Genomic DNA, 26,152 nt, shown 5'->3' with positions numbered 1-26,152 from the left:
TTAAATTAAACTTAGAATTAGGAAAAGACTTAGGAAGACCCAAACAAGGCTTAACTCTACTCATCAAATAAGAGGTAGATAGAAATGGATACTGGTAGAGACTTGAGAGAATTCTATTGACAAAAGAGAAAGAGAGAAACCTAGGATTCAAGGAGAATAAAGGAGAATTGACCAATCTTCATCAAATCATCAACTTAAGGTAAGAAAATCTCCCTCAATCTCATAAATTAAAGTTGTCCTCATCTTGTAATTATGAAGAAAGGTGGTGTAACTTGTTGGTATGAACCCTAAAGAGGAAAAATATAGGAACTAGTTCAAGATGTGAATCTCCATGGCATTCTTCATGTTTCACCACTTGCTTCTACATGATTTATGAGCAATGTGGAGGAAACTCCATGAAATGGAAGGATTGGAACTTAACCCCATGTTTTATGATTTATATTTTTCATTGTAGTAATGGATCTTTCCTTTGAAAACTTAAGTTTGATTTGAGTTTATGTTGTATATTTGAGGTTAGATACGGTGAATTCAATTTGTTTTGATGCATTTTGGGACTTAATTTATACAAAATTGAACTTGGTTGAAAATGGAAGCAAAATTTTCAAACTGTTTTTCTCCTAGACAGCTCGAGCAGCTTGGGCCACTGCACGAGCGGCCAAGCCTCATCTGCCCAAAAATGCACACTGCATAACCACCACTCATGTGGCCTAGGCCACCGCACAAACAGCTAGACCACCGCACGTGCGGCCAAGTCCACCGTAGGTGCGGCCAAGAGGACAGATTCTATTTGTTTTTCTGTCTATCTTTCTGACTTGTGGGCCTCTGTTTACATGATTTCCACGTGGTTTTCATGTGCATTCGCATGCATAACTAAGGTGGGAATTAAGGAACAAAAAGGAGAAATTTAGCGATGTGGTGACGACCAAACTGAACCATTGAGACTGTTTGTTGAATCGTTGTACTTGTATGTGTTGATGTAGGTCAAACGCCGTATCCTAGCCACCTACTCCATGAACCTAATAGTGAGTAACAATGTTGTAATGATATGTTTGATTTATATTTCTTTCTAACTATTATTGTTATTGTTAACAGTAATTGTTTCTACAATAATGTGAGTTACCATATGAATCAGTATCCCACGTCATGCAATATGTTCACGTGGCCCATACCCGGGGGTAATAATACCGTGGTTATGTTCATGTGGCCCATACCTGGGGGTAACAATACCATGGTCTATGTTCACGTGGCTCTTGCTCGGGGGTGACAATACCGAGGCCTATATTAATCTGGCCCTCGCCTGGGGTTAATAATACCATGGCCAAATATGTGCAAGATATCGAGTTATATGATTGTCTCTACTAATTATGATTTGAAAGACCGCTACATGTGCACTTGGATCCTTATGATTGCTATGTTTTTATCAAAAAAACATAATATTGTTATCTGAATTGACCTTAATGTTTAAACATGTATCTTTTCTATCCTCTTTACACATTTTTTATTCACTGGGATTTAGCTCACAATTTATATTTGTTATGTAGGTGATCAAACTCAAGAAAGGACTTAAGGGCGTCAACCTACCTTCTATTTTGTTAAGCCAACCGTTATGCCTCCCTTCGAGGTTTCTTTTGGTCTAACTCCAAGGCTTTTGGGTGATTATGAGTTCACCCTTTTTTAAAATGATCAAGTGACTTATAGCAAAGATCTTTTGTTTTACAAATTTTGATTAAGGGATTAATTCCCCAGGTATTGTATATGCTTTTGGAACATGTGTATGATATAGTAGTGAATGCTTGTACAATGATGCAGATAAAGGTTTGTTTATTCACTTTAGTTTCATAGCTCATTAGACGATATATTGTGATATCATTAGCTTCCGCCAATCCCTTATGATATTTACTATTAAGAAGGCCTTTGGTAATCTCAGATTACTGGCTGGTTACATCTCTAATCCTATGGGGCAGGGGTTGGTTCGTGACAGGTAATGTGCTCAACAGTTGATTGGTTTCCATTCTCGTAGAAGAGGGAAAAGTCTAGTTTATTATACCCCCTTGGGTATTTATGTAACCTATCTACCCATTCTAGGTAAGGCTTTCTATAAACAGGGGTCTGGACCCCCCTAAATGATAGGTCTACAAATCTCTCTCACAATGTTAGCAATTTGGTCTCTAGGTACAAAATTTTGTGCTGATTGAGCCACTATTGAAGGAATAAACATTGGGTTTTGAGGAACTCCTTGTGCTTGAGGCGCTCTTGGTCTATGTAAAGGCACATTTGGGACTGGTTGTCCCTGGAGAATAGGTTATCCCTGTTGTGATGGTTAATGTAGAGGGTATGGCTGCCCCCTTGGGGCAGGCATTTGTTCCATAAAAGGTGTTGCGAAGGGCACTACTGGAGGAGGAACAGGTGTTGTTTGTCTTCCAACTATAGGAATTCCTTCCAACCCCCCTGGTGTAAGTTCGAACATATGATTAGTGAACACTTGTGTGCCAGGCATGGGTTCAAACATAGGATTTGAAAATACTCGCATGCCATTTCCTTGTGTCAGCCTAGACCCACCAATGTGTATGGTTTTGCTGGTTGGAAAATGTGTGCTCTGACTTATCAGTGGTCTAGGAGGTCTAGGAGGAGCTTCATACCATGATTGAGGCACAGGTGATGGTCTCACATGATTTTGATTATTAGTTTGACAACTAGTTTGCCCATTATTTTGTCTATTACTTTGCATAGGTTGTTTATCTCAAGCCAATCTTTGTTGAAGAAAATTTATGTTCTCTTCAGCCTACTTTATAACAAGTGGTTGATAAGAGCTCATTCAATCCAAAAAGTATGTTGCCCATCATTCCATTATATACATTAATTGTTGTCCCATAACATTGACCAATCTTCCCCATGGATTCACTGATTAGGTAGAGGAAACAATTGAAGGTCTTTTATGGCCCTGTCCAATATTTTGGACGTGTGTTGCATACCCTGAAGTGCTGGTCTCTTCGACCACTAGTGAAGGATCACTTGAAAATGGCACATCCATGGGATATGATACCACATTATCCTCTAGGCTTTGTATGTCTAAATCTCCTTCTACACCTTCTTCGAGGCGTTCAATTTCTCATTGTCTCCTATGTCTAGCCATTATAAAAGGTCTCACTGGGCGTGCCAAAAATATATGTTGGGTTTTTTTGGCTTTCGAAGGTCGGAACTGTAATGCGAGCATGCCAACAAGGATCAATAAGTCTTTACAAAGATTAGTAAATGTTAACCAATTAAACAAATGATTGTTTTAAAGTTCTTTTTAGCCTCAAGGAAGAGGACTTTTACTGGTGGCTTGATTTTTAGAAGAAAATTAAGAAGAATAATCAAAGTAAAAGAAAGAGGAAAGAACAGTGTTAAAAATCAAATTTCATTAAGTAAACAAGAATTTACAATTGTACCTTTGCACTTTTACAGCTTCAAAAGGGGTTATAGCAACAGACTATCTTAGAACTACTCCCAGGAATTTGAAATGCAATACTGGAAAATAAACGACAAGAAAGAAAAATGTAAAGCAAACAAACTGATTTCTGGATCTGGTTCTAGGGGCTTTTACTAACAGCCTTCTCTTCTATTAAAGCAAATAAGCATTGTACCATGTTCAGGGCTATCAACGCAGGATTCCTAGGGCTTTTAACAAGAAGGTTAAGTCCCAAAATCTCAAAGAGGGGGATTTGGTGCGGAAAGAAACTGAGCTCCCATCCATGACCCTAGGGACAAGTTCAAACCCAATTGGACTGGTCCTTACATCATCAAAACTATCTAGTCGAGTGGAGCTATTATTCTCATAGACTTTAATGGCCTGGAATTTTCCCAACTGGTCAACATGGACAAGTTGAAGAAATACTATCCCTGAGAGGTTCACTAGGCTGAAAACTTGGAAGGGCGACCTAGGCAAAAGTTAGAGCATGAAAAATTAGAAATAAAGAAAAACTTACCTCGCAAGGTTGAAAATCCAAAAGGGCAGCCTTGGCAAAAGTTAGAGCGCAAAAGGAGAGAGTTAATACTCGAGTAAACCTAAACCAAACTACGTAAGGCCTGATTCCCATCTTCGGGATACATAGGCAACTTCATTCTGAAGTCCAACCGTAAACACCTCCAAATCAACTGTCCTGTCCATGTATCTGATCAGGCCATCTTTGTTTATCCTTTACCTTGGGTTCGGTTGTGATCTTTACTCTAAGAGAAGAGCTAGTTACAGTGCAAAGCAGTGGTGTTCAAACAACAGGCAATTTGTGGCCTTTTGATTATGGGTGGTACATCTTGAGGATTGATTCCGTGCGTGTCAAGTGGTGATCATTTTCGAAAATGGTTTTGGAAAGTTTTAGTAAAAGTTGATTTTGTTTAAATTTTGCCTTTTACAACTTAGACCATTTTTTGACCAAAATGAAGATTTTCAGTGCTCACAACTTTTAATTTCATTGATTTCAATACAAAGTTCTCCAACTCTTGATATAAATCAAAGTTGCTTTTATTACATTCAAAAAAACTTGAAAAGAAAGTTCAAAGCAATAAACTAGGGGCATAGATGAGTCAGGTGCTCCTGCGCCCTCCACTCGTGTTGGTAGAAACTTCTGAAGCTAAAGTGGGCCTGGTTTGTGCCTCCTCATCAAGCCAAGCCAAGCATTCGCCAGAAAGGGGCACAATTGAAACTAGGGGCAGCGGCCAGAAGCTTCCTTGTCCTCTAAGCTGTGGAGTATCTAGCTAGATGTGAACCACCGATGGGAAATGAAACTGGGTACTCTACTCCCTTCTCTGGGCGGGTCTGATCATGCCCAAACTGACGTCTAAACTAGAACGGGAAGTAAAATACACAGTGTGTCAAGCCAATCAGCTGAATGCCAGGCTGCCGAGCCATGTTGTAACTCATTTTGGTCAGATTAAGCCAGGGACAGCGCCAGGCTATGTCAGCTGCAGACGTGTTGCATATCCATTTGCACCACCACCCCTCATTCGGGAAATCCACTAGTCAGTGGCGGAAGAAATAGTTATGCACTGAGTATTCAGGGCAAGAGTCCACTACCTTCAGCTTATTGATAAGACACACCTAGGAAGGGATGAAAGAAAAGAAAGATTAAAGAATAGAGAGATGTATGTTAAGAGAAAAGTAAGAAAAGGGCTTTGAGAGAAAAATAGAGCATGAGTGTCGAGAGATGTGAGAAACACATATGAGAAAGGGTGGAAAACATTACCTGAAGAAGTAGTGGACTCCTTGCAAATCCGGTAGTCTCCCATTGATGAAAGGTGTCTAAGCCTATTAAGGTCTCGGCCGGCGCCAAGCCAATGCAACTCTTGCCTTCCTTCAAACCTTAGGCCACTTCAATCAATCGGATGCTAGATACACCGAAACTAGGGGCAAGAAGGAAATGAGCTAGCGTACATAAGCAGAGGGCATGCTGCCAAAAGCCTGCCAAAGATGGTCGTCGAGGTCACCAACGTCAGAAAATCGATGAACCAAACTGGGAATGTCTAGCTCCCCATTGTGGGCCAGAGATCGAACCTCATGCATAGTGACTCCACACATCCATCCCAGAGCTTGGGCGTGGCCAAAACGAGACTGAAGCATAATTTCCTTATCGCGTTGGGATTCCATTAACGCTTGAAATTCTTCAATTGTCGAGCACATTTCTTGTTCCCCGAAGCTAAAGACATATGTAATCAGGTTTCAGCATCTAGCCACAGCGTTGAGGAATGGAAAACAAAGTGAAGTCTAACTCAACGAAAAAAGTGCATTTATGCCGAAACCCTGAAAATTCACCTTTTTCGAGATGCCCAAAGTCGCAATCCAATCAGCGAGGTCTTGGGCAAGAAATGGCTCCATTTGTGGAAAAAAATAGCAGCTAGAATGAGTTCTGGAGAAGAAATGACGAAGGTGAAGCTTTTGTAGAAGATAAGGCAGTGAGTGGAAGCCAACTGTCAACAATCTGGAGGTTCTGTACATTGGTAGCTAGCAAGCCACTGCTGATGCCCGGCATGCCACTTTTATGGCCGGCAGGCCACTGTTGGTGGCCGACAAAGTTCATCCATGGCCGACAGCCTCCCTTTTTGGCCTACAGTCCACCTGTGTATTGGAAAGTGTAGGTAGCATGTGTTTTGTCTTCGTTTTTTTTTTTTTTTTTTTTTTTTTTGGGTGGTCTTGTTTTGAGTCTTTTGTGCTTTTGTTGTAGTCTTTGTTTGTATTTGTATTTGAAATTGTTATTATTTTGTGTATCGAGTCATGGTTGTTTTGTTTATCGAGTTGTTATTTTTTTTTATCGAGTTATTATTAGTTTTTTTTTGGCATTCTTTATCGAGTAGTATTTTGTTTTAGCTATTGGTCGACTCATTACCCAAGTAAGAATGTTATTTTCAATCAAGTTCTCAACTTCACAAAGTCAATTCCATGTCCATTTCATGCAAGTGTGGTGCTCATGATGTAAAAGTAACAACACAATTCAAAAACCCGCAAATTTCATTCCAATCATGGTTTTTTTTTTTTCAAAAGAGGAGTATAGGTTTCAACAAAAAAAAAAAGAAGTAAAACTAGGTTGAAGCTACCTGAGTTGAACTATACAAACAAAAAGAAACTAAGCAAAAATATAAGTAAATCAGTGCTAGTCATCTCAGGCTCGAGAGGCCCTCTTCGTCCTCTTACTGGGTGGGGACTCAGCGATGTCTCCTTCAGCGCCACTATTTGAATCAGATGCCGAGCCAAAACCAGAATAATCATCTCTCTACCTTAGAGCTCGGCTCAACATCACCTCTTCTCTCAGATCTCGAGCCATAATCATCTCCTCTCTCAGAGGACTCAGACTGTAGACTCATTGCCTCCCCGGAGTCACGTGTCTTAGCATCGTCGTCACTCAACATTGGCTCCGAGGGACTCCTCCGACCTCAACCACGACGCTCCTCTTGGCAACGTGTTTGGGCCCGTCCCTCCCTCCCCTCTGCTGTTGGAGGACTTGGTGATGTTGCAGGTGCAGTCACCGCCATTGGTGCTCTCAATATGGCCGGAACCTGAAAAGATGCAGTATTGGCATATCAAATACAATGTATGGTTGTAGATGCAGTATGATGAAAGTAGTGGAATGCAATGAGCCAGATACAGTACAAGTACAGTACAGTTTGTTAGTGCAGCATATCAGTGGGATGTGACAAGGGGAAAAATGCATACCATGATACGAGTATCAGTGCTTCAGTGAGAATGATGTTTATAACAGTGTAGAAAATGCTGAAATGCAAGCAGAAAATAGGAGACAATACCTAGATGCCATGGAGACTAAGTTGTGCCTCCCTCCTCAGTATCATGCTCTCGAATGCAGCCAGTAGCTCGAGCAGTCCCTTAGTGTACTCCGAGGGTGCCTGCAAATGCATTGGGAATGATCAATATCTGGAAAGAACAAATATCGTAAAGAAAATATAAAGGTGGAGAAAATGTGGTACATACCGGAGGTGCATCGTGAGCTCTAACGTATCTATGCCCGACCTCCACTGGCTCGATCGGAATCTGGTAGACCGTCCCAATTGGCCTCCAACATGTCAACATGGTCAAGATCTCTGGCCAACCAGTAGCCTGTCCAGTGGGAGGAGCCCCTCTGGTCTTGGCCCTCGTCGCTCAAGTCCCACCTACCCTGGGGACACCTGATGTCCTACCTGCACGAGCACCTATCATGGGAGGCATGAGATGTGTCTGAATGAATGTCGAGTAGTCTCCCTCCCCGCAGAAGTAGTCAGCATCCAAGTCCACAGTGAACTGGATCACCTTCTTAAGGAGCGGCTCTCTATAGTCCTCATAGACGCAGGGGGCAACATGGGAACTACCGACTCAGGCAAACCCATAGTCTGGCGCATGAACCGCTCGCCTAGAAACCAGACTCGGCAAACTGTGCCCTTAAGTAGAATGCAGAAGCGAGAAATGGCCCAAGCCCCAACGTACTGGCCTCGAACTCCAGCCGGCATTGTCACCCAAGGCTGCTAGGTGATCTACAAACAGGGAATTTACAAATTGTTAGTCTTCGTAAGTTGTTAGTAAAGAAAAAATAACTGCGAGTTTTGAGTTACCTCCTCCGCAGTCACTGTGTCAAAGTATTGGCGGAAGAATGAGAAGGTCTCATGGGCCCTACACAAGCATCTGCCATCATACCGACGAGAGTACAGCATAACGGGGAAATCTCCTCCGTCGGCTTCGGAGTAAGGGTCGGGAAATACGCATATACCCAGAGCTGTAAGAAAAGGGAAACAGTGAGTATATAGTGTATAGAAAGTACAAATATAGAGAATGTAGAAAGCAGAATGTGTAATACAGTGTATAGAAAGTACAGATACAAAGAATACAGAATGTGCGATGCAGAAAGCACAGTGTATAGATGTAAAGAATGTAGTATACAGTGTACAGAAATTGGAAAGTAAAATGCACAGAAATAGAAGATAGAAAATGTAAAGCATAAATGTAAAGTGTACCTCTTAGGCTCGCCAATAGCCTCCAACTCTGTCTCCCCTCCTACGGGATGCCAAGCTTATGTAGTCGTATAGTGTGGCGAGGCCAGCTCCTTCCCAGTCATAGAACCGGACCTGGGGTAGGGTCACCAGGGCGCTCAATAGGTACAGTCCTATGGTGTTCCACCTATTTACAAACAAGGTGGTACCAAGGAGGAACATCAAAAAGCCCCGTGCATGATGCTCAGTCTCCTCTAGGGTCTGTGGCTCTCTCCCACGAAAGTGGTCAGTGAACCAGCTGTATTAGACCATGGCCGGTTTGAAGAGAGGTGAGCGTGCTCCCAGCAAATGTAACAAGGCGGCCTCCCACTTACCCATATCCAGGTCATAAGGGATCAGATCACCCCCTACTCCTACGTCCGTGAGCATGGAGAAGTCATAGGGAGTCATCATCATCTCCCCGGCAGTGGAGAAGTGGAAGAAGTTGGTGGAATCCCACCATCGCCCCACCATTATGCCAAGAAGTGGTCGGCGTGATAGCCCAGTGCAGAACAGGCTGAAACCAACCTCATCGATGATGTCGCGTATGCCGGCAGAGAGCTCCAGATAGCAGTCCCTTGCTGTCATGGCTCCATAGCCCCTGATGGAGCGAGAGTCTTATAGACACCCCATTTTTTACCGTCCTCAAGACTTGGGCGTCACCGTTTGAACACTCGGTGATCATCCTTGTTTGTGTTCGTCTTGAGTTCCCGGAGGTCTCGGCTATGCGCCTTGCCTCAGGATCTCTCGACTCGATTGTTTTGTGTTTGGTTTTGCACCAAACACTTGTGTTTTGCCTTTGAGGGGCAGGGAGTGGCTTGATGGCCATCCCCACACATCGCCGGCCATGGCTTGAGGCCACCGGCTGTGTTTTGTTGCCATCGGCCAAATGTTTGGCCGGTCGACACTCTGTTTGGTCGGCCGGCCACTGATTTTGGTCAATCGGCCACTTTTTCTGGCCGAGCCCTTTTCTTGAGAGGGTTTGAACCTTTTGAACCCTAGTTTTAGCTTCTTGAGGAAGCTTGAACCTTTTGAATCCTTGGTTCTAGCTTCTTGAGGAAGCTTAAACCTTTTGAACCTTGGTTTTAACTTCTTGGGGAAGCTTGAACCTTTTGAACCTTTGTTCTAGCTTCTCCAAGAAGCTTGAACCTTTTGCTCCAAGCTTCTCCAAGAAGCTTGAACCCTTCTAAGCTCCCAAGAGAAGGTTGCACCTTTTGCACCTTTTCCTCAAGCTTCTAAGAGAAGATTGACCCCTTTGCCTAGCTTCTCCAAGAAGCTTGGCCCTTTTTGCTCAAAGCTTCTAAGAGAAGCTTGACCCCCTTTGACCCTTTTGCTTAGCTTCCTTTAGAAGCTTCAAGCCTTCATCTTCTCTATAAATAGAGGGCCTTTCCTCCCATTTCAAGGGTTAGAAAATCTGATATATATCATATATATATCACTCTCTCTCTCTCTCTATATCTCCCTCTCTCTCTACATTTGTGTGGGTTAGAGAGTGCAAAAGGGTCTAGTTCTTGGCCATTTGAACTACACCTCCTAGCACAACACCTCCATCATCAACCTAAGGAGCTTGGAAGCCATTTTCAGAGGCTAAAGGACTATTTTTTTGGACCAAGAGGCTGCTGTCCCCTTTTGGCTACAAAGGTAATCCTTTTCCCTCTTTATTCTCCATTTTTGCACACACTTTTAACCTTACTTGAAAGCATATTTGGGCTATGTCATAAACTGAAAAAAAAAGTCTTATTTTGAGCTCCTTTTGAAGTTTGTTTAAGATCACTTTTGTGTTTGGGGTCGTTTACCCCCTCTTAGGCCTTGTTTGGCCCCATTTTGTGCTATTTTTGGTGAGCTTCGGGACCACCTTGTTTGGGCCTCTTCACCACTGAAATCGTGAGGGATTTCAGTGGTGAGGATGGTGTCTTAAGGTCCTAAAAAGGAGAGGGCCACCCCCTCTCCTTGTTGTCTTCAAAAAGTGTCATTTTAGCCTCATGTGCGAGCACCATTTTTATGTTCATGTTGGCTATGTCTTAAGTTCTATTTGTGCTTATTTTGCCATGATATAGCACTGTTTTTACTTGGTTTAGACACACCATGCTTAGCTTGTATACATGTCTTGTAATGCCATGATTTGCCTTAACGTGTGCCTAGCATTTAGACTACCATGCTCATGTGTTTTGGCCTAACTTTGTGAAGCTTTTATGCTTGTTTTAGTATGCTAAGGGACTGTTTTTGGTCATTTGAGTCACCCATGCTTTGCTTTGCATAGCTACCATGCAAACTCTCTTGTATGCCTTGAGCATTGATCCCTCTAGCATGCCATCCTTGCATCATTTCAGTGGTTTGGAACCACTTGCCATGTTATTTTAGTCCTTGTGGCATGCCTATATGCTTGCATTTGATATCCCTTTAATGTGTTAAAAGGTTGTTGTCTTATGCTCCTTGTTTGGGCCCTTGTGCATGCCTCCATACTTAAGCTATTTAGATGCCATTTAGGTGGGTTTTGAGGCTCATTTTAGCATGTCACATCTCTGTTTTCAGTCACTTAATTCATGCCATGTGTGGTTGCACTAAGTGTAGTTCAATGCTTCTTTGGTGAGCCTTAGGCTTTAGATCATTTGTTGTATGCTATGCTTGTCTTGTTTGCTTGTTTTGGCACCATCATTAACATGATTTTCAGAGCTTACATTGCATGCCATATGCCCATGTTGTTCCTCTTTTAAGTGTGCTTAAAAGTTGTCTCTATGTGCCTAAGTGTTGGACCTTGCATGCATGCCTATTTGTATGTGTTTTGGCTTTCATTCTTGAGCATGTTGGCCACTGTTTTGGACCTAGTAGAGGGCTGTCCAAATTAGTTTAAGACCATCCCTTTGGCATGTTGTTGCATGCTATACATGTTTGTATTTTTAGGTACTTAGCCTATTAACATGTTGCATGTTTAAGTGTCATTGCATTTGGCATGCTTCTTGTGTTAAGTCGCTTTGCATATTTACATGTGTTATGCCTTTCATGTTGTTGCATGTGTGTCATTAACATTGATGTTATATGCCTTGCATGCTTACTTGTTTAGTTCATGTGCCTATTGCACATGGTTTTGTTGTTTGCATGATCATGTTGCACACTTAGCTCACATGCCTACGTTGCATTACATTGGCATGCATGCTTTGCCTCTTGAATTGAGTATGATAGAGGTTGAGTTCATTGTGTGTTTGTGTGCATTATATTTGACATTAAAATGCATAACTTGGTTTCTTGGGCCATCACACATTGAAATGCACAATTGGTGGCCCGAGAATCGGGTACCATACCCCTTTGAGTCATAAACATGATAAGGGGTGTGTTGGTGCACATATTTGCTTGAAATGCATTGCCATGCCTTGTTTTTCCCTCTGCTGCTGTCAAAACAGGTTCTGCGGGAAGAATTGGCCAGTCGACTACATACAGTGCCGACCGACCATGTATTGTTGGCCGAGAGTCACACCAGTGGCCGATGACCACATCCTCTTAGCCGGTGATCATTTACCTTGGCCGGTGGCACTCCACAGTGTGCAGAGAGCATACCTTGGGACTTGTGTAGTCTTCAGAGGTGCCAAACAGTGAAAACAGAGGCAACATGTGTCATGGCAATGGATTTCCGAGCGAAGCCAATCCGAGCATGCATTCATCCCTCTTCTCGAGGCTGTTTTACTGCTTTAGTAGCTTAGTTAATTTGCTTAATTAATTAAGGGTTTGTAATATTTAATTAGCTAGAGCAGTTAATTACTTATTCGATTTGTATTATTCTTTTGGTCCCTCCGAGCGAGGGCAAATTTGTAATAAGTGTGGGTGCGTGTGTGCATGTCTTCCAACCCCCACTTCTTTCTCCCTTTTACTTACCTGTTTTTGATGATTAGTATTAGGTCATATTTAAATTAGCATACCTTACGCTATGCATGCGTGCATCCATACATTTGTCTTGCATGCACCAGGCTCGGCGCATCATACTAACTATATTGTATTTCAATTCCAAGTTGAATACGTGTTAGTTGTAGCATCATCATATGCCATCCATAGATTAACCGAGCCTATTGTAACTGCATCTTGCATGTGTTGCATTAGCCATCTTAACATGAACTAGGATCATGCATATGATTACTAACTAGTTTCTGTTTTGGCTTGGAGTACTCGGTAAGCATTTATGTTTTAGCATCCTTGCATGCGTGTGAGTATTGCCATGACAGCATGCTTACCATGAGGCTATTTGCTTATATGATATAACTGCTTGAGTGCCTGTGCATGGAGGTTGAATTACCTAAATTGGAATAATGCACTAAAACTGTGAGTTTTAAGCCCACTAGATAGTGGCAAAACCATCTTTTCTAAAGACCACATGAGGGTGGCAAAATGTGGATTTTAGCCTACTTGCGAGTAGCAAGCCATTTTCAAAACAAACATGAAATGTTTTGTTCCAATTTAGGCGATTTGGTTTATACTTGTTTGTTGTGCGCATAACGTAGTAATTATAGGCTAATAACCGGAATAGGAACACATAATGCTTTCCAAACAACATATCACGGTTAGTAGAGGCCGATCTTTGATCGGGCGAGAGGGGCTGCTCATAGCTGACCTTCCCCAATCGTACCCAAGTTCCCGAGCTGAGGCAACTTTGGTGATGACGGACACGTGGCCTTTGGCACTGAGTTAGGGTTTCCTAAATTTCCCAAAATAAAATATTTAGGTGGCGACTCTGTATCTGGCAAAGCAGTCCATGTTTGGCACTTCTTTTCTAAAAATCTGTTTTTCTCAAAACGATTTGCCGGATTTGGACTCTTTGGTTCATATTAAGAACCGTGACAATTCGAGAGTCCGAACTATAGTGAGCCCAATACGAACAGAACGGGACTCAACCTCCCGGGGCGTTCGGGGACGTCTACAGTTTCTGGCAACTCTGCTGGGGATTTAGAGAGCTTGACTCGAACTCGTGATATCCTGTTTTGATTTCACTTATGTGTTTCTTTGCATTGCATGTGCATTGCTGCGCCTAGGACACCGTGTTTGCCATCTGCTATTCCTGAGCAGTTTGCCAGAGGCTTGCCTTGTCATGGCATGACTATAAGGCTGACCGGTTGTGGGCTCTGCCAGTATGGGAGCACAAACCCCGGTTTTTACCGGGGCACCCTTTTTGACCATTCGACCTAGTGCATATCGAAATCCATAGTAACCATTCCAAGTTAGGACAGGTTGCTTACCCGATCATAGGTTGTTTGAAACCGCTGTGTGCATAGTGAAACCCTAGCTCCTGACAAAATAGTACAGGGAAACCCTACCCCAACATAGGGGTGTTTTGGCTCTCACTTGTTTGCTATGTGCTTTAGAATTGGTCTCTACAGGAATGCATGTATCGGTTTACAAGTCTGGGGCATCAGGCCTAAGGGCATCAGTATCAGAATTTGAGAATCGGTTATATCTGCGGATATCAAATTCAGTTTTGGGGCAATAATTTGGGGAACAGTGATCAGTGGTCGAATACAGTCATTCAGCAATGCTCATATCTATTCTGGTAAAATCGGACTGAGATGCTGCTTGTTTTCTCTTTTGTTAGGTAGTCCTGGAACTATAACTTTAGAGGGCTCCAATATCCCCCGGTACATTGGATTTGCGCTGATAGACTTTGTCAGGTCAGAGACTCAGTTCAAGGGTAATCAGGGCCAGAGAAGGCTAGTCAGGCACAGACCACCAGTACAACAGCTACTAGACCAGTGATCTTTGAGCAGTCGGGTTGAGATTTCCGAACCTACTGCAGACACAGATATACCGGTTGCTCAGTTAGATCAGGACAATATGTCGGGTCTGGAAGAGATGGCGCGCCAACTCTAGGATAGTATGAAAGCCATGCAGCAAGACGCTGTCCGTCAAGCAGAATTCGCCAAGCAACAAGCTGTGGTCATAGCCCAACAGGCAGAGACAATTGCCAGGTTAGAGCAGCAAACTAGAGTATCTACTTCACACCAGCTCCTCCCCCACTAAGAGTTCCAACACTCGAGGAGACAGCTAATGTCCAGGAAGATACGGACATTCCGACTGGGCCAGCTCCACCCCCGGTTCTACCCCAGCTATCTAAAACACCCTCCAACCTACCAGACCCCCAATTTGATGTCGAGACGGACCCCACAGCATTGAAAGTGAGCAAGCTTGAGAAATTGTTCAAGAAGTCTCAGGGGGCCCACTCCATTCCTGACATTGAAGACGGGTATACAGACTCGGCTGTGACGTTGTCGAACAGGTTTAAGATGCCGCACATTGACCGCTTTGATGGATCTGGGGATCCCATGGTACATTTGCGGCTGTTTTCGGAAGGCCGATAGGCCTCACCAGATTACAGAAGCTATCATTGTTTGGCCGGACCCTGTCTGGGATAGCCGCAATCTGGTATGCAAAATTGGAGAACTCTATGAAATAGAATTGGGAAGAGATGGCTGAGGCCTTCAGTGATCAATACTCCCACAACACACATATTGAGGTCACAACTCGTGATCTTGAAGTCACCTGCCAAGAGCCAAAGGAGAGCTTCTCAGATTTCGTGGCCCGCTGGAGGGCCAAGGCCTCAATGATGACCATTAGGCCAACGGATAAAGATCAAATACGGATGGTTGTGCGCAACCTCTTGCCCAAACTAATGTAGAAAATGATCGTGCTCCCCTTCCCTACCTTTTCAGATTTGCATGAGATGGGAGTACAGATCGAGGACGCTATGAAGCAGGGCCTCATTGACCAGGAGAAGGAGCAGCCTAGGAGGGCGTTTTCCCGCAATTCAAGTGCGACCACCAGTGGTGATGCAGCTGCGAGATCTTCTGAAGTTGGAATGATCACCACCAAAATAGCCACCCCTTTTGTTGATACATCCAATCCAAACCCCCGAACCTCAGACTATATACCCCGAGGCAAGAGGGTTTTCACCCCACTCTATATGCCTTTGTCTAAAGCCCTAGGGGTCCTACTCAGGAAAGGACATCTGAAACCGTTGGAACAACGGCCTCTACCCGATCCTCTCCCTCCAAAGCATGACTCGACTAAGTACTGTGCTTTTCATCAACAAACCGGTCATGACACCGACAGTTGCGTTCATCTCCGCCACGAGATACAAAATTTGATTGACAACAGGGTCATCCCCGCACCAGGTCCTGCAAAGTCTATCGGCACTTGATCAATGAACTTGTAGGGGATAATGTGATATGATTGAGGGATGAACCACCTGCGGGTGGCGCTCAGTTTACTCCGGATGTGGCGTATGGCACGCACTGTTCTGAGAATTTTGCGAATGCTAGTTTTTGTGCTTTCTGACTTGGGTATTGGGTCAGTCTTCTCATTTTGTATTGAGTCAGTCTTTTCATACTGAGTCAGTCGGGTCTGTCTTGTTATGTCGAGTCAATCCTGTTTTGTTAGAGTCAGGTGATTTCGGGGGTGTTACCTTGGACATCACTTGCTTATTTTGTGTTTGTCTTTTTTGCTTTCTTTCGAGTCTGTCTCTGTTGTGGAGCCAGTTGCAACCAGGGAATCTGAATGAGACAGCTGCGGCTATCATGTTTCCGTGCTTACTGCTATTTTGAGCTAGTTTTACCAAAGGATTTGAATGGAATAGCAGTGCATTCCACCTGCTCTCTTGTGCCCTGAAAATCATTGCATGCGTGTGAGTGTTGCCATGACAGCATGCTTACCATGAGGCTATCTGCTTATATGATATAACTGCTTAAGTGCCTGTGGATGGAGGTTGAATTACCTAAATTGGAATAATGCACTAAAACTGTGAGTTTTAAGCCCACTAGATAGTGGCAAAACCATCTTTTCTAAAGACCACTTGAGGGTGGCAAAATCTGGATTTTAGCCTACTTGCGAGTAGCAAACCATTTTCGAAACAAACATGAAATGTTTTGTTCCAATTTAGGCGATTTGGTCTATACTTGTTTGGTGTGCGCATAACGTAGTAATTATAGGCTAATAACCGGAATAGGAGCACAATGCTTTCAAAATAAGATATCACGATTAGTAGAGGCCGATCTTTGATCGGGCGAGAGGGGGTGCTCATTGCTGACCTTCCCCAATCGTACCCAAGTTCCCGAGCCGAGGTAACTTTGGTGATGACGGACACGTGGCCTTTGGCACCGAGTCAGGGTTTCCTAAATTTCCCAAAATAAAATATTTAGGTGGCGACTCTGTATCTGGAAAAACAGTCCATGTTTGGCACTTCTTTTCTAAAAATCTGTTTTTCTCAAAACGATTTGCCGGGTTTGGACTCTTTGGTTCAGATTAAGAACCGTGACAATTCGAGAGTCCGAACTGTAGTGAGCCCAATACGAACAGAACGGGACTCATCCTCCCGGGGCGTTCGGGGACGTCTACAAGTCCTCCTGTGATCAGAACAGTGATATATAGTGATATGAGAACAGGCAGATGAAAGGCAGTGTAAGAAATACAGTGCAAGAGTCTGATTAAGGCAAGAAATGTAGCAAGAACCAAGAAATGCAATGTAAGCATACAGTTGAAGTAAGGAATACAGTTAAAGCAAGAAATGTAATGTAAAGTGAAGAAAGCATGAGAATGTTGTGTGTACCTCGGTGACGCCGTTGGACAAATAGGAGTCTGGCTCCTGCAGCAAGAGGTCCTCCGGCGCGCGACGCGCGAACTTGCTGAAATGCCTAATGCCCCCGAATGGTGGCAGTACATGTGTCCGGGATGGTATCTCTCTAGATCAAAGGGCCGTACCCCTCAATGGTAGTGGCTCCAGCTCTACCTCTAGCTCAAACTCTGCCTCGATGTCTGCCTCAATGCCTCCAGCTGCCTTGCTAGTCTCAGCAGTAACCAGCTCATCCGTCTCGGGAACGAGTGGAATACATATGGAACCTCGAGAGGGGCTCCGTCATATGGAATATCATCCGCCATCTGAAAATGGGTGAAAAGTGGAGAAAAATGAGAAAAAAAGGAAAAACTTGGAAAAAGTCAGCCCTAGGAGAGAGAAAGTGGAAGGAAAAGTCAAAGCCCGGGAAAAGGCACAAAACCTGAGAGAAACTCAAAGGGAATAAGCCACAAGTGGTTAAACTCCAAGAAAGAACACCGAAATCAAATTTCAATCGGTTCAAAATGGAGAAAACAAAGAGGATATACTCTGCCTCGATGTCAGCCTCAATGCCTCCAACCACCTTGCTAGTCTCAGCAGCAACCGGCTCATCCGTCTCGGGAATGAATGGAAATACATGTGGAACCTCGAGAGGGGCTCCGTCATGTGGAATATCATATGCCATCTGAAAATGGGTGAAAAGTGGGTGAGAAGTGGAGAAAAATGGGAAAAAAAGAAAAACATGAAAAAAGTCAACCCTAAGAGAGAGAAAGTGGAAGGAAAAGTCAAAGCCCAGGAAAAGGCACAAGACCCGAGAGAAACTAGAGGGGAACAAACCTCAAGTGGTTAAAATCCAAGAAAACAAAGAAGATATAATGAATCAACTTCACGTGGGGCGTTGGAAAACGCGTAGAAAGTGCAAATCTAGAAAGAAGGAGTGTCTACAGAGAAAGGGAGCAATTTCGGATGGGGGGTAATGAGGAAATGAAGTGTCAAGCCTTGTACTTAAAGACCCATGGGTGAAATGACCAAAATGCCCGAAACTACCACGGGTGGCCAGCAGACCACTTCGGTGGCTGGCAGTGGTGATTCTTGGCCGACAGCCCCCTCCAGTGGCTAGTAGTCCTCTCTGGTGTTCTGATGTTGTTTTGTGCCTCTGTTTTCTGAGTGGTATATGAGAGGTTCTTGACTTGGAAGCTTACAATCGCATTCCAGTGCATGACTGTGTCCCATTTGCCATTAAGAGTGAAGTGTGTCTTTTGTTGTTGCAAGTCTCCGAGAGGTAAATCGAAGGTTACATCACGTATTGCTTTTGCTTAGTTTAATCAAAATAGCATCTTTGTCATCTTTCTTTTCTCATGTACATATGTTGCATGTGTGTCTTGTATCCTTTTTGAGTTGTGCATAGAACACGCTTATGTCACTCATTCATAGAATACTCTATCAATCTTGCATAGAACGCGCCATCAATTCTGCATAGAATATGCTCTTGCTCTTGCTCTTGCTCATTGTTTCATGCAGAACATGCTTTTATTTCATGCATAGAGCATTCTTTCAATTAACATCATACACCGATTGTCCATCTTGAATTGAATACTTTGTGCATCTATTGCATGCATTCACTTTATGCATCTATCGCACGCATTTACTTTGTGCATCTATTGCACTCATTTACTTTGCGCATCTATCGCATGCATTTACTTTGTGCATCTATTGCACACATTAATTTGTGCATCTATCGCACTTGCTCATCTTGTGCATCTATCGCATACTAACTGGCTATGGATATTGTATGTATGGTTCATTCGAAGAAGTTTCAAATAAATTCATTTGTATCTTGGTAGAAGAACCTGCACCTTCATTTTGTGGATCTATCGCACTCGTTTTACTTCGTGTATCTATCGCACACCACTCTCCTGTTTCTCGGGACTTACGAAGCATGGCCCCAAGTGGTTGGTCCATAGGACACATGACATGCGGCCCTGGACAGGTTTTACCTCGGGACGTGTGACGCACGGTTCCGAGCAGTTGGTTCTCAGGACGCGTGAAAAGCGGCCCTAGGCGGGTTTCATCTGAGGACGTGTAAAGCACAAGCCCGAGTGGTTTTCTTGTTATCTCAGGATGTGTGAAACGTGGCCCTGGGCAGGTTTTATCTCGGGACGTGTGAAGCACGAACCCGAGCGGTTTTCTTGTTATCTCAGGATCCGTGAAATGCAGCCCTGGGCAGGTTTTACCTCGAGACGTGCAAAACACGGCCCCGAGCGGTTGGTTCTCTGGATGTGTAAAACATGGCCCTGGACGGGTTTTATCTCGAGATGTGCAAAGAACGAGCCCGAGTGGTTTTCTTATTATCTTAGGACGCGTGAAACGCGGCCCTAAGCGGGTTTTACCTCGGGACGTGCGACGCACGGCCGAGAGCGGTTGGTTCTCAGGACCCGTGAAATGCGGCCCTGGGTAGGTTTCATCTTGGGACATGCAAAGCATGAGCCCATGCGATTTTCTGGTTATCTCAGGACGCTTGAAATGCGGCCCTGAGCGGGTTTCATCTCAAGACATGCGAAGCACAAGCCCGAGCAATTTTTCTTTCTTATATCTCAGGATGCGTGAAATACAATCTCGGATGGGTTTTCTTGTTTATTGGGACGCGTGAAACGCAGGCCCAAGAAGGTTTTCTTGTTTCTCGGGACGCATGAAACGCGACCCCGAGCAGTTTCTCTTGTATCTTGAGACGTGTGAAACGTGACCCCGAGCGATTTTCTCAGGGTGCGTAAAACACAACTTTGGGCGGTGTTTTCTTTCCTCGCCTCTTATATTGACATTATTAGAGTGTGTTTTATCTATTGTATGGAAACCTGTGTTGGCTTTAAGCTTGAGGCTACTCATTCATATATTGTTATCTTGCTTATTGTATTCATTCTTGCTTATCGCATTTGTTATTGCCTAATGCATCATCTCTCATGATCATGAGTTTTTAGCATAATCAGCTTCGCGAGAAGTATAAGTCCAACCAACTTTCAAACTCCTTTGCATGCATATCATGTGCATCGTCCCAGACCTACGTTGGTTTGATTCCTTGCAAAGGGATATGCAGGCAGCCTGCAGGTGCAACCATTTTCTTTTTGTTTTGTTTGTTTGTCCAAGTCTTTCGGCCTTGTCAAAATGGGTTGTCTTCGGGCTTTGACATTCACTCATGTCATTTTATGACTTCGAGTTCTATCAAAGAGGGGCAACTGTAGACACCCCACTTTTGACCGTCCTTGAGACTTGGACGTCATCACTTGTGCACTCGATGATTATGACTGCATGTGCTCGTTTTAATGCCCGAAGTCCTCAATGGAATGTCCTATCTTTGAGCCTTTAAACCCTATCGATTCTATGCCTTGTTTTGGACCAAAACCATAGTGCTTCAAACCTCAAGACCCTGGGACCTGCAGGTCTCCTCTGGTGGGCTATCGGCCACCTTTTCTGGGCTACCGACCACCCTTGTGCCTTGCCGGCCAATGGTGTGGCCTGCCAGGTATTATTGGTGGCCTGCTGGCCATCAATGTCTTTTTTCAGATATTTTGTTGACAGCTGTGCCAGCTATTGGCACAATTGGTTGCATCTCCCTAGACGTGTATGGGGGGATATATCTCAGCCAAATGCATGTTTTTCTGTATATAGGGAGTCACCTCTCCCATTTTTGAGGGTTAGAATTTTTGGAGCAAAAATTATCTCTCTCTACATTTCTCTCTCTCTCTCTCTTACAAGTTTGTGCATAGTAGCTTAGATACACCACACTTTTGCCTACACCTCCTTAACCAAAGTGGTTCATCTTTGAGATAAGGTTCCTTGAGGCCTTCTTGGAGCTCTAGAAGGTGATTTTGGCTTGAATTGTTGCCTAAAGTTGGTCTTCCCTTCAAGAGGTATAGCACTTGCTTTTTTTAAAACTTGCTTTGCATGCTTGTTTTTCTTATCTTTTCCCACTGATTTGGGCTGTTTTGGGGCTATAAAAAACTCTATTTTTATGGATTGAAATTGGTGGTTTTAGGCCATTTAAAGTTAGGGGTGGTCCACCCTTGTTTCTTCATTGTTTGTAAGGCATTTCCTCCTTTGTTTCCCACTTTCAAACCATCTTTTTTGGGCTTTTAAATACTGAATTTCAGAGTATTTTCAGTGGTGAAAATCATATTTTGATGTCTAAATTTGGAAGGGTTAGCCTCCCCTCCTTGTGTTTGTTTGCTAGCCTAGATAACTCTATGTGTTAGCATATTTTTCTAGCCTTTTGTAGCTTAATTTCAGCATGTTTTAGGCTGTATTTTAGATTGTTTTGTCTCTGTTTTAGGCTGTTTAAGTCATTTGAGTCTTGTTTTGCATGCTTCTAGTGTAAGTGTCCTCACAAGCTTGGTGTTTTAAGCCTTTAGACACCACTTGTTTGAGTTGATTGTATGTTTTAGTGCTTTTCTCGCTTAATTTCAGCAAGCTTAATCTCTGCAACCTCCCTCATTTCTTGGTTTTTTTATTTGCTTTGAGGGTTGTGTCAACCTTAGGATTGCTTAAGCTTGAGATTAAGGTCCATACTTAATGGTTTAATTCTCTTTTGGGGGTTCATTATCAACAGCATGACACCTCTCTCTTGCCTTAAACTACCCCTTGTTTGACGCTTCCATCTCTTTTAGAGGACTTAACCCACCAATGGACTTAATTGGTTAACAAATGGAAGGGTAATTAAAATGAGTAACTAAAAGTTGAAACTAAAATTGTGCAAAGATAAGAATTTTATTGTGTTTCAGTGTGTTCAACCAGACGTTGATTAATCACAAGGAAAATTGGGGCATTTCATACTCAAAGTGATGAAATGTGCCAAGTTTTCTAGGTCTCCATTACCCTTGATCATGCATGATGGGGTGAAGGTTGTGGGTCTTGTTTGCGCATTTATTAACTTGTACACCTTGGTTCTTTAGCTGTCATGCAATGAAATTTCTTGATTGATGGTTTTTGAACAAAGTGTATCACTCCTTTGAGCTTGTTTTGATGATAAGGAGGGATATACAATACAAACAACCTGTGAGAATACCCTCTCTTTGCCCTCTTTGCTCTATGTTGTAGCAAGAAATGGTGCATCATCAGTGGCCGGCCGGCCACTGTTTCTGGCCTGCAAGCCATCAGTGTTAGATGGCAACCCCCTATTGGTGGCCGGTCGGCCACCAATGAAAATTGAGCAGAGTATTTGTGAAGCAGATCAGAGTTGGTTTGGAAGAGGAAAACCAGTGCAAAGGTTGTGTAACAGAGGCTTTCGGAAGCAAACAATAGAAGTTCTTCAGGTGGAAACCGAGCATGCATTGGGCCTTCCTCGTTCCCGGGATTAGTTAATTAGTTTAATTATTAATTAGTTAGTCATAGTTGTGTTGTGGCTAATTAAAGTGTTGTAATTATTTAATTAGATTAGTTATTTAGTTAATTAATTCATGTTGTAATAAATTAGTTAACTAGTTTAATTAGTTGCTTTGTGATTAATTAGTTCATACAGTTACCTAATTAGCTTCGTATTGTACTTATTTAATTTTCTTAAAGTAGTTAATTAAGTTAGTTCATTATTGTAATTATTTAATTAATTAGCTTAGCATAATTAATTATTTACTTGTTGTAATAATTAATTACCTTAGATAGCTAGCTTATTTATTCAAGTTTTGTAATAATTAGTTAAGTAATTTAGCTCAGCTAGTTCATTCATTCAGACCCTCATGCGCGAGGGCATCAATGATGTAATAATATGTACGTCTTCCAACCCCACGTCTTTCTCCTTTTTATTTACTAGCTTATGATGGTTAGTTTAGGGACTTCATGCTTTGTTTAGCATATCTCATGTTTGCATCCATTTGTATTGCATGCACCGAGACTCAGTCCATCATTCTAACTGCATTGTTAGTTTAAATACTTCTTTGAATACGTGCTTAGACTGCATGTTATCAAAATTGCTTCATATGCCATGTTTAGTAGCCGAGCTTAGTAAATTGCATGTCACGTGTGTTGCATTAGTCATATCGCATATTTTTCTAACTCGTTTATCTCTTTTGGCCTTTACTCGCTTTAGCATATTGCATTGAATGTTGATGTTGCCATATCTAGCATGCTTGCCATGAGGCTAAATTCTTAATTGATAAACTACTTGCATGCCTGTGGATAAAGGCTTATTGCTTGAATTGGAATAATTTGAGTAATGTTCATATGCGATCACTTTTTCAAGTGGTACATATTTCGAAACCAATTTGGCAAACAAACATGAATCGAAATGTTCTAATTATTGCAAAGTTAGTCTATACTTGTGTTTGCGCATCACATAGTAAAATTAGCCTAATAAACCAGAATAAGAGCATATGATGTACATAAGAATCATATCATGGTTAGTAGAGGCCGATCTTTGATCAATCGATTGGGGGTGCTCAAATGTATTCATGACCTTCCCCTCTTGCACCTAAGTTCCTGAGCCAAGGCAACTTTGGTAATGGCGGACATGTGGCATTTAGCACGAGTCATGTGTTTTCTAAATTTCCCCAAAACAAAAAAAAAAATATTTAGGTGGCGACTCTGTATCTGGCAAAACAGTCCAATTTTGGCATTTTTTATTCAAAATCGATTTTCTAAAAGTTTTGCCAGATTTGGACTCTTTGGTGTTTATCAATTTCACATTGCACTTGTGAGATTAGATTCAGAACTGCGAGTGTCTGAACTGTAGAGCTTATATTCGAGCTTTCGAAAAGGGGCGCGAAAAAGTCGAGCTACATTCACGTGAAAGGAGCAAATATGGTGTAACCAACAAGCGTACCTAACCGTATCTCATACGGTGAGGAGGTAGGTTTTAACCAAGTAAACTTCAAATCCTAACACGTCTCACATGAAAAGAACAAAGGTGGGATACGATGATATGCAAAATACATATTACATACGTATACATATACACGTAGGCAAACTATATACATATATGGATACACACACATGCACACATATATATATATATATATATATACAGACAAAATATATAAAGTTACGTATACACATACATATACGTACATAATATATACATACACACACATACATACATATATGTATACATATACACATCTCTCTTTCCTCCCTTGTTTTTGTCTCTCTCTCTCTCTTCCTTCATCTTCTTCGAGCGTCATGTCCGGTGTGCCATTTCAACAGTCGCGGCGCATGACCGACAAGCTACCCCGATTCTTCAATGCCTTATCCCAATGTTTCTCCTCTTTGTCTTCTTCTTCTTCTTTTTTTCTCTCTTCTTAAGTTAAGACCTACGAGAGAGGCAGAGCAAAAGCCTGCAAACTTTCTCTGCCGTCACTCTACAACCTCTTTCTTTTGCATTACTCTCCTTTGCCATGGCCTTTTCATACAGTTCTCTCGCTCTTTTTCCAGACCTAAATGAGTCCACGATAGAGATGACCAATTTCGACTCCCCTGAACCTCAACCGCGAGCTCCTCTTCCTTTCCCTGTTTTCAGCTTTCCAACGATGTCAGTTGAGCAAATAATGGTGGTACAGCCTGACATCAAAGCAAACTCGTATACGCTAAGGTCATGTGTGGAGACCATGACTGCGGTCTCCAACTTGTCCTATCGACTGCAGAACAAGACGTTTGATGTACATCAGTTAACTGCACAACTCTCTATACTCCAACGTATGTACAAGGACTCTTGAGTAGAAATCAGTGCACTAAAAAATTAGAACAAAGAACTGAAACGACAGGCCACCTCCACGGCCCGATTCGAAGTTCCTTCGCATAACCAATTTGATGGATGGGGAGGAATAATCTCCTTTGGAAGCTCTGCCAAGGCCGAGGTAGCGTCTTCAAGAGCTTCAAAGGAGTAAAGATGAAGCAAGGCAGCTGATAGTAAAGTTAGGCAACAAAGCTGCGTGTAAATGAAGCCGGTTATAATCTTCGTCGCTAGGTGTAGACGTCCCTAAACGTCCCGGGAGGGAATCCCGTCTCGTTCAGTTGGGCTCACTACAGTTCGGACTCTCAGATTGTCACGGTTCTTAATCTGATCTCACAATGTGCAATGTGAGATTGATAAATCACCAAAGAGTCCAAATCTGACAAATCGTTTTGAAAAACAGATTTTTAGAAAGAAGTGCCAAACATGGACTGCTTTGCCAGATGCAAAGTCGCCACCTAACTGTTTTATTTTGGAAAATTTAGGAAACCCTGACTCGTTGCTTAAGGCCAAGTGTCCGTCATCACCAAAGTTGCCTTGGCTTGGGGACTTGGGTACGATTGGGGAAGGTCAGCTATGAGCACCCCCGCTCGCCCAATCTGAAGATCGGCCTATACTAACCACGATATCTAGTTTTGAAAACATTATGCATTCTTATTCCGGTTATTAGCCTAGAATTATTATGTGATGCGCACAGCATACAAATATAGACTGGATCGCCTGAATTGGAACAAAACATTTCATGTTTGTTTTGAAAACAGTTTGCTACTCGCAAGTAGGCTTAAAATGCAGATTTTGCCACCCTCGGGTGGGCTTAGACTATCTAGTGGGCTTAAAACTTGCAATCAATGAATTGTTCTAATTCAGATAATCCAACCTTCACCCACAGCCATTCAGGCAGGTGTGTCACATAAGAACATAGCCTCATGGTAAGCATGCTATCATGGCAGTCACTCACACACATGCAAGGATGCTAAAGCATAAACACTTACCGAGTACTCCAAGCCAAAACAGAAGCTATGTTAGAAATCCATGCATGATCCTAACTATGCTGAAATGCTTAATGCAACACATGTAGGAATGCAACTACAATAGGCTCGGCTATTCTAAAGATGGCATGTGAAATGCTACAACTAACAAGTATTCAACTCGGAATTGAAATACAATGCAGTTAGTATGATGCGCCGAGGTCGGTGCATGCAAGACAGATGAATGAATGCAAACATGCTATCATAAGTATGCTAATTGAAACATGCCCTAAACTAAAGGGAGAAAGACGTGGGGTTGGAAGACATACATCACACACATGCACACTTATTACACAATTTCCCTAGCTCGGAGGGTCCGAATAAATAATACAAATTAACTAGTTAACT

Source organism: Camellia sinensis, chromosome 1 (genome assembly GCF_055761805.1).
Source record: "Camellia sinensis isolate YWXY chromosome 1, ASM5576180v1, whole genome shotgun sequence".
In the NCBI taxonomy this organism is placed as follows: Eukaryota; Viridiplantae; Streptophyta; class Magnoliopsida; order Ericales; family Theaceae; genus Camellia; species Camellia sinensis.
Note: the sequence above shows the minus strand (reverse complement) of the source record.